General features: G+C 29.4%; 1 long non-coding RNA gene across 2 annotated transcripts; it reads left to right on the top strand.

Moving 5' to 3' along the window:
- Positions 1 to 8,233: 8,233 nt before the first annotated feature.
- Positions 8,234 to 10,272, top strand: LOC141528774 (uncharacterized). Of its 2 annotated transcripts, XR_012479463.1 has the most exons (3): positions 8,234 to 8,390; positions 8,495 to 9,142; positions 9,973 to 10,272. It is a non-coding gene; the product is annotated as an uncharacterized LOC141528774 (long non-coding RNA). The 2 variants fall into 2 exon arrangements; XR_012479462.1 differs by lacking the exon at positions 9,973 to 10,272 and having other exon boundaries at positions 8,495 to 9,473.
- Positions 10,273 to 13,449: the final 3,177 nt, after the last annotated feature.

Genomic DNA, 13,449 nt, shown 5'->3' with positions numbered 1-13,449 from the left:
AAAAATAATTAGCCATCAACCTCGAAATTTATGGAAAATTTTTTCATTTAATAAATATTAATTAATTATACTACTGTTGATAAGTATTTAGTGGAGTAAAAATCAATATTGTTAGTGAAAAAGAAAAATAAGCTAAGTGGTTTCGGAGTATAATTTATTCCAAAGATATATTATATTTTAAAGTACAAAGTATGCTATTAATACTTTCCTGAAAGCTTCAACCCGCTATCTCAATTGTTTTTCCAAGAATATGTTGAAATTATTTATTTCTGAATGGAGAAATCGCCACTCAAAATAAGCTGTGGTACATCAGTGTAAGTGAAATAACTGAGAAAATTAAGGTAAAGAAATGAACAAAACACTAATTTTTAAGAACCCCAATTACGGAGTTATATGTTGTAACATAATTAACTAATAAATATTACTAAAAATATATGTTTACGTTTTTGCATGAATATTTACTCTTCTAGAAAAATCAGTTTGATTTCAAAGAAAAAATCTTGAATCAAGAAAATCATTTGGAAAGATTTTTTTGCATAAAAAAATTTTTTGATATGGACTTCTTACACTCGATAAGGCTGGGTTTGGTCAGGTGTTAAGTTGTAAAATAAAAATCATTATTTTGTCTCTTAAGAAGTTTATCTATCCTTAGTTTTCTCTTTAATCAAATACTAAACCATTTTATGTTTAATATGACGTAAAAATTTCTAAAAAAAGTAAATAATTGAAAAATTACAATAAATTATTTTTTTATTCTCATTTATATCCTAATATGGCCACATATCACCAGATTACTGCTATATGTGGCTATATATGAAAATTTCCCAATCATCAGAAAAGTTTTCATGGGTCATTACTTGAAAAAAAATATTTTTTTCTTAAGAAAATATATATACCGTTCATGTTTCTAATTTTTTACTGCAAATTTGAAAATAGCCGATCAGGCTACGTCTACTTTCTTAACCCGTGCATTCGCAACAACTGTAAGTATGTGTTTATCAATAAATTTCAAGATTGAAAGATGAATAAAGTGAATAAAAGAGATTATAGGCTGAACCTTCTCTTCATTCTACGGAGAAGGGAATGATCCTTGACGATTGGCTGGACCCAAGACACCAATGAGGAACATTTATCCAACGCTTGCGCAGCCTCCCGTCGACCCACGCATCTTTTATTCATCTCGCGAATAATTGGTAAATTATTTACCGAAAATTTATCGGTAAATTTTTAGCCATATTTGCAAATCACGTAATTTAAATCTCTAAGCCTTTGTATCAAGATTGTTTACACATGCACGAGAAACTAAAATATCGCAATAAATTTGTTTGATGATGAAAAATTAGTACAGGTCTCGCGAATAACAAGATTCACAATCTCGAGTATCATGAGGTCATATCTGCACGTTCCCAAGGATCACCTGCGCACGCGTCCATCAGGTCCACTGCTAGCGTCATCATCCGGATGGTGTGTTCCGGTGCCCGTCTATAGAACCTGATCGTCCGGTTTTTACTTACGGATATTTAACTACAAAAGACGTATTATGTCCCGTAGGGGAATGAGGGATGGTGTTATTGATGTAAGTTGAGAGAGAAAAAAAGGTTTTTGGCCCCAGAGAAGGAACTAAAATTAATAAAAAGAGAAGTATAAGGTGAGTGGGTCATGGCCCGATGGGTGAATCGTCGACGACCAAGGGTCACGCAGGTACATCACCTTTTTGGAGGCTTATTTAAATGCTTTAATTTTGAATAGGATAAGAGTGGACAAAGATACACAGAAGGTCCCGGATCGGAAAAAAGTCTAGGATATGTTAGATGGTCGGTCACTAAGACTACGCTTGGATGTCTAAGTAAGAAATTCGCTTAGTTGCTAAATTTCAGTAACGGTCTCGTTGCATATGCTCGATAAAAACGACCGTAATATATTTCTGTCCTTCATTTGTTACATATAGGTGTAGGGAGAGGGAAAGGTAAAATAGCGTACCTAAAAAAATTTTTTTTATTAAAACATTATCTACTAACATATAAATTTGTAATTTTTTATCTTTGTTTTATCGTAACCAATTGACTACACTCACAATTTAAATGAATTTTTTCATGCGATAAAAAGAATCTTCTAACTTGAACGATAGGCTAACTTTTAGATCAATTTTGAATCATAACATACAGACAGAGACGAAATGCTAAAATCTATCCAATTAAGAAAATAAGAAAAATTTTGTCTCTCGTATATTTAAAAAATAAAATAGGTTTTATAGTTAACTTTAGTATAATTGGAAAGGTCTTGACCTGAATTTCCGCCTTTCGAAGGTTTCGTGTATTTTTTGGTAATAGTTATTTTTTTATTATGTTACGTTTTCGGAGGTGTTTTGAATAATCTGTTAATTTTCAATTATAAATTATTGAAAATTGAACTTGTCAAAGTAATAATATTTTTTTTTCTTTTATTATTATTTATTTCTTGAATTGCAGTTAATTAAATTAAATTAATAATAGCTAGTACACTTCTTTAATTAAAAAAATATTCTTATAATTTGAATTGTAGCAATATTTTTATTTATTGATAGCTCTTCCTTTCAACTTACCTTTGTAACAAGGTTAATAAATTATTATGGATGAACATGTACGCTTTTTACGTAGTCTTATATTTTGATTTTTTATAAAAGTGCTCTAGAGAATCTATAACTAGTCAAATGTAAAATTATTTATACATGTTTAATAATTAATAACTTTATTTTTATTTATGTGAAAAAAATCTGTTTCTGAGTATATTTAAACTCATTTTACACAAATACGTTAGTGTCGAACAAAAGGATCGATGCAAATGAAAATGTTGATTGTCGAGTGGTATAGCACGACCAGCAAATCCAACCGTCCTTTAGTAAAAAGTTAAAGTTGTTCCAACGGAAAACGTTTTTTGAATAATAACAAAATAATAACAATTCAAAAAAAAATCTGACCAGTTAATCTTTGATGGGTTAACGTATATCTATGAGTAAACGAAAATCAGAGCAAAGCGAGCTCATTGGCCGAAAAATGATTCAAGGGCCATGGGTAGGTCTTAGGAGGTTTTTAACGGAGAAGGTATGATATTAGTTAAGGGACTGTCAAGACTTGACCGCAGACGTGCTTAGCTAATGTCCAAATGGTCAGTTTGCAGAGGTGCTAGAGGAGTAGGGGATTGACCGTTATCCGTTGCTCTATTTAAATTATTCATTGTATAATTTTTTAATAATAAACAACGATATATATACACGTCGTTCGGGCTTATAGAGCCTTGGTCTAACTGGCGAAATACGAACGGTGACCGTTGAAATACATTGAAAAGAAAACTCACTTAAATCAAGAAAATCACCGTTTTCATTTATAAATTGAAAAAAAAAAATTACTACATCGAAAATTTCAGAAAATTTGAAAAAAATATCAGTTTTAGGTAATACAAAAAAAATCAGAATATTTGGAAGCTCCAGAATGTAATATCTATTAATCGCGACTTCTTTACGGTAAATTAAAATAAACTCAATTAATATCTTTTAAAAATATCGAGCAGGTTTTAGAAATGAAAAATTTATGAAATCAATCTATGCTGACTAGTGGATTCAGGATAAAGTAGTCAATTTTCATACAGTCGAGTCTCATTATGAGTCCTATTGTTTTCTTTTTTTTTTTTTTTTTAATCAGACTCGTGTTAATATGAGAGAGACATTAATAGAAATCATAACGAGACTCGACTGTATACACAGAAAAAAAAATTTACTTGAATCAAGTAAATAATTTTAAAGAATTTCATCTTCTTGATTTGAGTTAAAAAATTCTTAAACTAAGAAATTTCACTTTGTTTAAGTACATTCGATTTGATTTAAGAATGTTTTATCTTAATTCAAGACAATGAGCTTCTTCAAAATTATTTTCTTGGTTCAAGAATTGCCCTCTTGATTAAAATTAATTTTTTTTTTTAGTGTATGGCCGCATATAACTGACATGATCGGATTGGGCTTTATACGAGGGTAAACAAATAATTTGATGGAGTTATTCAATTTTTTATTTTTTCTAGAAAAAAATTCGTCAAGTAACATGTTGTTTCAAACAGACATTGGCTTAGTAGTTAACCAAACTAAAATCAATATCACACAGATAAAAAAGTTATCTTGACTCATGACAAAAAAATTTTGAACTAAGAAAATAATTTTGAAGAATTTGATTATCTTGAGCCAAATTGAAAAATTCTTAAACGATGAAATTTTTCTTGATTTAAATGAATTTTACTTGGTTCAGAAATCTGTTTACTTTATTTTCGGCCATCACTTTCTACAAAATAATTTTTTTGAATAATTTTTTCAATATTATAAGAGTGGGTTGGTGAAATTACCCACTCTCACACGTTTGACCATTCGACAGTTTTAGTCTGTCACACGATAAAAATAGCTTTGTTTACCAGATTTTATCACAATTTAACGTTAATACTCAAAATAAAGTACGTAAAATGAGTGTTAAATTTTTGTTACAAAATACAAAAATAATTCTTTGAAATTTTCCCATGGCCATAATTAGAATGAAATATTTATCATTCATATAATATAGCAAAAAGCAACTCCTCAAGAATGAATTCGGTAACATAAAGGTCACCTGTACCGCAAACCTCAACGGATTTTTGGGCTGATTTAAATAGAGCAAACGCGAAACTATATGATATTACATGAGTAGACTCTGGCCGTGATGATGTGATGGGTCCGCGACCATCGTCCAGGTAATTTTTTCGAGACCCTTGCTCACGACAAATGAGAATAGGTATATATAAAATTGTATAGGATAGACGATGGTCTCTGAGAGTTAGATGTGTATATCCTTAATGGGATATGGGAAATAAAGAACAAAATTTATCAGGTAGCTAAAAACCATGGGAAAGAGTCCGGAGTCCACGGAAGGTACTGACCATCCGACGGTCATCACCAGAATTATAATATTTGGGATCTGCGGACGTCCCTTTGGACACTTGCGTTTTGGGTCTAGGATTGTCTAGATGAATCTAGGTGCATTATTAATCGCTCGGTGGGGTGTGTGAAAACATTTATTGGACCCATGAGCTAAGATTCATGGGAAACTAGAGCACTTGGACATCTGCTATTAAATCTCATTTTAATAAAATTTGTTAAGTAAAAATTTTTAAAAATTCCTTTTTATGACTTTTACAGATCAAATCATACAGATCATCAGTGCAGGTTATAGTTCTGACATTAGAGTAAAAGAAAAAGATGAAATTGAGGTTTTCTGTGGAAACATTATTTTGGAACAACTTCTAAATCGCAGTACCAATCATTATCATTATCTAATCAGCTCTTAAATTAAAAGAACAATATCAATTCGAAATTAAAAAAATAGTGTATTACACACCGAGGGAAGTAAAGTAAGAAATGTCTCAGATCACATGTAATTGTTGGCCGAGGCGAAGCCGAGCGTTTTGAGATCAACTATAGCGGAAAGCTTTAACCCCATTTAAATAGTCCCATTTAAAACGTAATGGAACAAGATTTCAGATTCAAATTCAGTGGAACAAAATACATAAAAATCATGCTCAATCTGAGTCCAAAAAAATTTTTATCTCGATAATTAAAACTTTTCATGACTTATTGAAATTTTTTTGAGTTTTTTTTTTTTTTTTTCAAATTTGAACGGCTTACGGAGTTAGCTCCAATAATTAGATTAACGTTCAGATTTAGATTCAGTAAATTGAAATACATTAAAATCATACTTGATCCGGGTCCCCAAAAATTTTTTTATTGCTGTGACTGCAGTTTTTTGGGATTTTTTGCATTTTGCTTAAAACTGGAGGGTAACCAGGCCAAACGGACTTGAAATTCGGATCCAGCGGGTTAAAATACATGTCGGTAGGTAGGTATAGTGCAAAGTATAAACCACTTTTTTTTGTGTGTCGGTGTTATTATCTTTATACACTCTTGAAAAAATTAAAGATCAAGAAATTCATTGAAATCATTTTCCTATAGTTCAATATAATGTTTTCTTTTCAATCGAATGCATTTTTTTTTACTAATGTATATTTGGTTGGAGGTAATAATTCAAAAAATTGTTTTATTTAATTTTTTGTAGTAAATCAAATCATTTAATTTGAGGTGCTCCAAAATGTTCAATAGTAAGCGATTTTTTGAAAAAAAAAAAAAAAAAAAAAAAAAAAAAATCAAATATCTTCAAACACCAGAAGTATTATAAATAAAGTTTCGAAAATCTAAAAGTGCACGCCTCATAACGCTAATTTATTTTTTAATAGCAAACAAATTGCATTATTGATTTTAAAAGAGAAAAAAATAATTAAGTAAAATTTCTTACCAAATATTTTCTTATTTATTTTAAATATTGGCGCCCATTTTTTTGTGTCATGTGCACGTACAGTCTAAAAAATCCAGTAATATCATTGCTTGATCTTATTTTCACTTGATCAATTAAGTTAAGTGGAGCCATAGTTATCACGTAAGAGAAATAAGAAAAGTTCTTTAGTTTTTGTACGTGAGTATCATAGTGAATTTTAATAAAAATGTATTAAAAAAAAAAAAAAAGCTAAACAAACTAGGCTATTGATATGAAATGATGCACCAGTGGTTAGAATTCCGCAACACATGAAAAAAGCCTGGCCTCGATACATTAATTTTTTCAGAAGTTATCGTGAGTACATACAAAATCGAAACGTTTTTTTTTTTTTTTTCAAAGTAGCAACATAAAATGATTTCTTCAAAAATATAATATGGTTTAATTTAAGTATGTTCTCGATGAACGTTTTATCATATTATCGTATGAGTGCAATATAGTTGTGATTTAGGCATTTAAAGACTTTAAAATTGCTTGACCTTGACGTGTCGGAAGTAAAGTACAACCTCAGAGGCTTTGCGCTATGAAGTGTGCAATTATTATCGACTTAATTAAGAAAATCTTTTGAGAGTTTAAGAAAAAATTGTCTTAGCAAAACAACAACTCTATATATATATCCACAAATAAAAGAGTTATTTAAATTTATATAACATGATACAAGTAGCAGTAGCAATAAGAGATATCTCAAGTCAAATTGCATACTACAGATTGCGCATTGTAACTCCATCAGTAGCAGCTCTTCATATCAGCCGACAGCCATTGTTGTTTATCCTCATTGGGCCTCTGTGTGTGTGGTTCTTGCAGGTATAAACACTTACAGGTATATTATCTACCTCTGTCATTTGTGACAAAGTAGTTCGACTCGGCCTTTCCCACACATGAGAATTGTTTGTAATGATCTCTGACCCTCTCCAATGTGCGCACATCGCAACATCATCACTCTGCATTCACGCAAAAAATAAGACCTTATATACAAATGTATTAATAAACATACATTTATATCTATATCTATATGTAACGAAGACTTGAGACATAACTGCCCGCACTCTCTCTCTATAATACGAGCAAACGCCTCTTCCTCTATACAACTCCTATCCAGGGGTCTTACACGCTAATAAGCTTAATGAATATTCAACTCTTATCCATGTTATTTGATCATTCATTGATCTTGCGGGTCATGAGGCTGGCCTTCTGATCCAATATCATTAATACACATCCTTAATGCTAATTACCATATTTATTTTTCTCGAAAACAACGGACTAAATCCGAAAAATAAAGGATGCTAATCATGTAATCGTAAACAACGAAAGATTCATAAAATAATTATCATATATCGTTTAGATCTTGATAATTAAATCCTGTAACGTATATTTATGTTTAGCTTTTACTTTTAACTACCAAAACTGACGTAATTATACAGACAGAGATATATAATGTGTATTTAATATATAAATTGTTTAATTATATTTATATTATAAATGTATTTAGCAATAATTAATTTAGATTTATTTAAAAAAACTTAAAGATTAGGCTTATGGTAATTCGAGAGAAGTTTTATGAGGCGGATGACCGTGCCATCAGTATGAGACCGGACGTTTTGTCTGTAAATGTATGCTAATTTAAATGTATCAGTGTAGCTCGCCTGTGGGTAAAACCAAAATAGCGAATAACCATTGTCAGTAATCGTTTGTCTGGAGACTTTCGTGAGTATTTCATATACATTTATATAAACATTGTTGCATATATATATATATATATATATATATATATATATATATATATAAACACAAAGTGTCTTAAGTCTTGTATATAAGAAGTGTCTTATTCTGTTAAGTATGACCTTTCAGGTCGCGTGCAGTCGTCATCAGTATGACTGTTAATTATTCTAGAAATAAAAAATCCATCTCATGCAAGTAACTTACATTTGATAAGTAATTAATGATCAATATCTAACGATCGGATGTTTGATACATATGTTTGAGAGAAACTGGAGCAGAGAGGAGGTTCATTTTTTGGTAAATAAATTACTTATAACAATATAATTACTTGTAATTTATTAATTTTGTTAAAATTCAGTTAATTGTTTGGAAACATTCACATATTTACTTTATTTTTGTAGGGTATCACAATTTAATTAAGCAAATATGAAAAGTCATAACACATATTGAGTGGGAAGTTAAGCGCACGAACCAAGCGAGTATAGTAAACGTGCACGAGTGTTTAATGAATATTTGAACGAGATCTGTAATGAATATTGAGAATGAAATTTAATTCTCTGTTAGATAATAGCTCAAATTTAGCAACTATTTAAGAAAAAAAAAAAAAACAAACGAAAGCTGTGTACACTGCGAGAAGTTGATGGCAGCGATTATTATGGAATTATTTAAAATTGAAAACATCAATTTTGTTGTTAGCAGTCTCAAATGAAGAAAAATATTTCCCGACTTAAGGAAAACCTCCATTGTCCCAAAAATTGATGTTCAATTTATGTAATTCATTTTCTTAGATCAAAAATTTTTTTGCTTCAAGTTGAAAAATTTTCTTTGGACCCAATAAAGTAACAAAGGTTTCTTAAATTGAAGAAAAAATTGTTTGTTTTTTGTTTAAATAATCAGTTTTTTGAGTAAAAAAAAAGTTTGGAAAATCCAAAAGTGCACGCCTCATAATCTCATTTTTTCACAAAAAAATTAATTAAAATAAAATGTTAAAAGCAAAATAATAAAAAACAGAAAACTCTGCCATGGTTTAGAGACGCCATAACTCTAAGGTGAGGAAAAAAAATACTTTAATAAAATGTATAGATAGATATACAAAAAAATCCACAGTCATATATTAGTTTTTTATAAATAATAATTTAACGACAGTGAATTAAACACTCATATTAAATAAGATATTCCGTCGTGTGTCACTTTAGATAATAAAAAAAAAAATTATTCCCGTACGATCATTTTATCGACCAATTTCCCTACCACATACACCCATCCATACACGGAAGTCCAGAAAAGATTATGTTTAATGTTATAATTAACTATGTTAAACAAAAAAATTGTTATTGAAATATATTTTATGTGCCTGACACATTATTTGACTTGATATAAGTGTACTCATATTAACCTTTAACAGCGATATAAATAACAAAAAATCGATTTCAGTTTCGAGGAAACTGCTTTTTTTGAAATGTCGAGAGTAGAGCACAACCTCAATGCTTCGCTTATGAGGCGTGTAATTAGTTTATTATCCAAAAAATCTTTTACCTTAAGCACACGGTAAGAACAAGATTACACTGAATATCATTCTAGATTATACTGAGCAAGAAAAAATTTCAGATAGTAGTTAGTATAATCCAGATTATAATGAGTATAATTCAGATATCACACAGTATAATATAGATTACAATGAGTATAATCCAGATATCACGCAGTATAATCTGGATTTTTTTAGTTAATATCTGAAATTTTTTTCATCACAGATATCACTGAGTATAATCTGGGATGATATTCAATGTCATCTTGTTCTTTCCGTGCATGTAAAAATTTTTAGATCATTTTTTATTTTTTTACTTAAAAGGGCCTTTTTTCTGTTTATGCTTATATACAGGGTGATTCAGAATTAGTGTCCGACCAAAAAAATTTGGATAGAAGAGGCGATTTTAAGCACAATTGCAAGAATAAAATTTTTCGAAATTCTCAATATTTTGGGAGTTATTGAGGATTGAAATAGACCAATCAGAGAGCTCGTTACAGATTTAAAGAAAGAAAAAAAGTACAATAAAATTTACCAAGCGAACTTCATAACGAATGATATTATTGACTTATTTATTTTAAAAATAATATAAGATGTTATTTCTTTTGTTTCGAATAAATAAAAACTTTAATATTTTTATTAGAGAAAATAAAATTATTTCGCGCATTTCCTCGGGCTTACTCGAGTAATACAATTATGGTCTTAAAATTAGTATTGCTGGTTCTCCTGCCTATTGTCATGCAAGTTGTCTTGATGATTGTCCTACGGAGTGTTATGTAGAAAATCTTACTAAGTGTTCTGACGTTCAACAAGTATCTTAATTTCATCTAGTAAATCGGTGGGATTTATGGGAAAAATTATTCTCTACAAAAAAGTATTAAAATCATTTCACTGTATCTTTAGCCCAAAAAAAGTTGGAGCTGCGTCTCGGTCGAAAATTGCTATTCACTCCAAAAATTAAGTTTTCATTTCTGAAATTCCACAAGCATCTCATAAGTGAGATCTCATAAGTGAGATACTTGTGGAATGTCGGACACTAATTCTGAATCACTCTGTATACAATTTTTTAATCAGCTAAAATTAATTTCAATATTAACATTGTAAATGTAATAAAAAAAATTTCCCGGCTAATTTTGGCTGTGTTTATACAGTTTATTATAATAGACTTTCATCCAAATAATTTCAATCCACTAAATTAAAAAAAAATAATTTAACATTAAAAACAAAATTATTGTTAACAAGTAATAGTACAATTAATAAGTATTATTATTTAAAATAGCTAAATTGCGTCGTTTTAACACAACATGTATTGTTGTGTATTTGTATACATCAGACATCTTGGCTCCCGTTTTACTATTTAAGATAGTAAAAATAAATATTTATTTTTTTTGTTTCATTCGTGATGTAATAAATTTAATCACCACGATGAGAATTTTGATTCTCATAGTGAAGTTTAATACTATTACCATACACATAAAAATATTATTTTCTGAAATTTAACAACATGATAAAAATCATTTGCAGCAGCCATCAGCAGGTGTCCGAGGCAGCGTGGGAGACTCATGTCAACGGCGTACCGATGCTGAACGATCAGCATTACATATTTGTTCCCCACTCAATTACATTTACGGCAGACAATTACTCTTATCCTCAAAACAGTAACTGCCTGCATCTATATTTATACATATATTACGCACGCACACATATAGGCATATGTAAATACATGTGGACATACGAATCGCGACAGCATGTTCAACGATAATGCGCCGAACGACGCTACTCTAAGCTTTGAGGCGACGATGTTGCTATGACGACGCAATAGAGAAACATTCGAGGCTACAATGCTACCTCATTTTTTACTCCTCTCTTTGTCTTCTCACTTTTTCCCCTTTATATTTTTTTTGTCTTTTTCATCGCTTTCATCTTTTATTACTCGCTTGTTTATTTTTTTTCATTAGATTATGTTCTTAGTGATAATGAAATAGAAAATTTATTCACTAAAAAATTATGTCACACTTTATCAAAATTAATAGATGATTACTTTTATCACTTTCATCTAAATTAAATTCTTTTTTAATTGCAAAAAATTTTTTATTTTTATAAAATTGATACCTACAAAAATTATCTCACGAATATTTAAATAAGTATATTAACATATATGTTATCTTAGACATAAATATTTATGGTTTATTTATCATAATTTAAATGATTATTTCAGTTTTAATTTTTCATTGGTTCTATCCTCTATTCTTAATGAAAGATATAAAGGTATTTTATAGGAAACAATAATTTTTATTAATTCAACGGAATTTAGATAAAAAATTTACTTCTTAAAAATTATAGAAAGAAAAAGTTCACGATCTTTAAAATTTTATTGAATCGATTCAATCTTTTTAGCGTAAGCTAAGAAAGTAAATTAAAACATTCTAGGTTCATACCTAAAAATATTCGTGGAAATTTATAAAATAATAAAAGAAGAAAATCCCTATGGAATTTGGACCCAGTTCTGATGGTGATTTCATGATAGAGATTACAGTATAATATCTTTTACACACTGAAAGGAAAAATGAGCTTATTTCAAGAGACAAACTCTTAAACCACTAAAAATGGTAGAAAAGTTTTAAAAAATTTCTTAATTCAAGATAATCATTCTTTAAAATGATTTTCTTGGCTCAATATTTTTTTCTTAAAACAAGTAATATTACATCAGTGTGTAATATTTACTATGAATTTAATTTTTCTTGTCACTAAGTTAAAATTAAGCTCTTACTGCTTTTAAATTAAATTTCCTGAAAAATAATGACAAAAATAGCATGTAACTGGCTTAAGTTTGTATCACAACATTGAATTTGTCGGTATGTCGTCACTTTGCAATCAAGTAACATAAGTATCTTTTGATTTGGATAAAATGATTCTTTCGTAGAAAAGTTGAATCTTTTACAATTTATATTTCATATTTAATTAAAGGAATCTTAGCGAAGTTTAGATTGTAATTTATGGCTGAAGAAGTCATAAAATTATACACTGAAAAAAAAATTAACTTGAATCAAGAGTAAAATTCTTCAACCAAGAAAATAATTTTAAAGAAGCTCATTGTCCTGAATCAAGACGAAAAATTCTTAAATCAAGTAAAATTAACTTGAACCAGATGAAATTTCTTAGCTTAAAAATTTTTCAACTCAAACCAAGAAGATGAATTTCTTCAAAATTAGTTACTTGATTCAAGTAAATTTTTTTTTCTGTGTAGAAACTCAAACAATTTCGAACAGTTTCAAAGGAAAAATTAATTTATTTTCCAATGATTCTCGTTGAGTTTTAAGAAAATTGTCAATTTCATTGTTCATCTTAAAAAATTTTTGATTTAAGTGATAATTACTCGTGAATAAAAAAAAAACAATAAAATTTTCATTCTAATCTCTTGTCAAAAATAATTAGTAGCTTAATTGACCTCCCAAAAATGTTTCTTCTAAAAATAGACTACTAACGACATAGAATAATTTATTCAAACAGAGTTTAATTCTGTATTCGGTCATTTGTAATTTTTTTGTATTTGTCTGTTATATATTTTCTCGACCTCTTTTTCTATCTCAAGGGTGGCGTCTGCGTCCTCACCCTTGGCAAGGTGAATTAGAGAGAGGCTCCAACCGAGGACGGCAACCCACTGCCGTTGCCTTGGATACCGTGTAGTTCGGTTGCCATCGCGATTCAGCGTCACAACATCAAATCACTTTGACCATTTGTTTGGCGCCATATATCGATGGTCCCGTGTTCCGTGAGAATAAATATTTTTTTCGTTTGTTACACTATCATTATCATAAACTACATCATATG

This window comes from Cotesia typhae, unplaced genomic scaffold (genome assembly GCF_013202065.1).
Source record: "Cotesia typhae breed Kobodo isofemale line unplaced genomic scaffold, CoteBio_Ctyphae contig_44, whole genome shotgun sequence".
Classification (NCBI taxonomy): Eukaryota; Metazoa; Arthropoda; class Insecta; order Hymenoptera; family Braconidae; genus Cotesia; species Cotesia typhae.
Note: the sequence above shows the minus strand (reverse complement) of the source record. Positions and strands in the feature narration are given on the sequence as shown.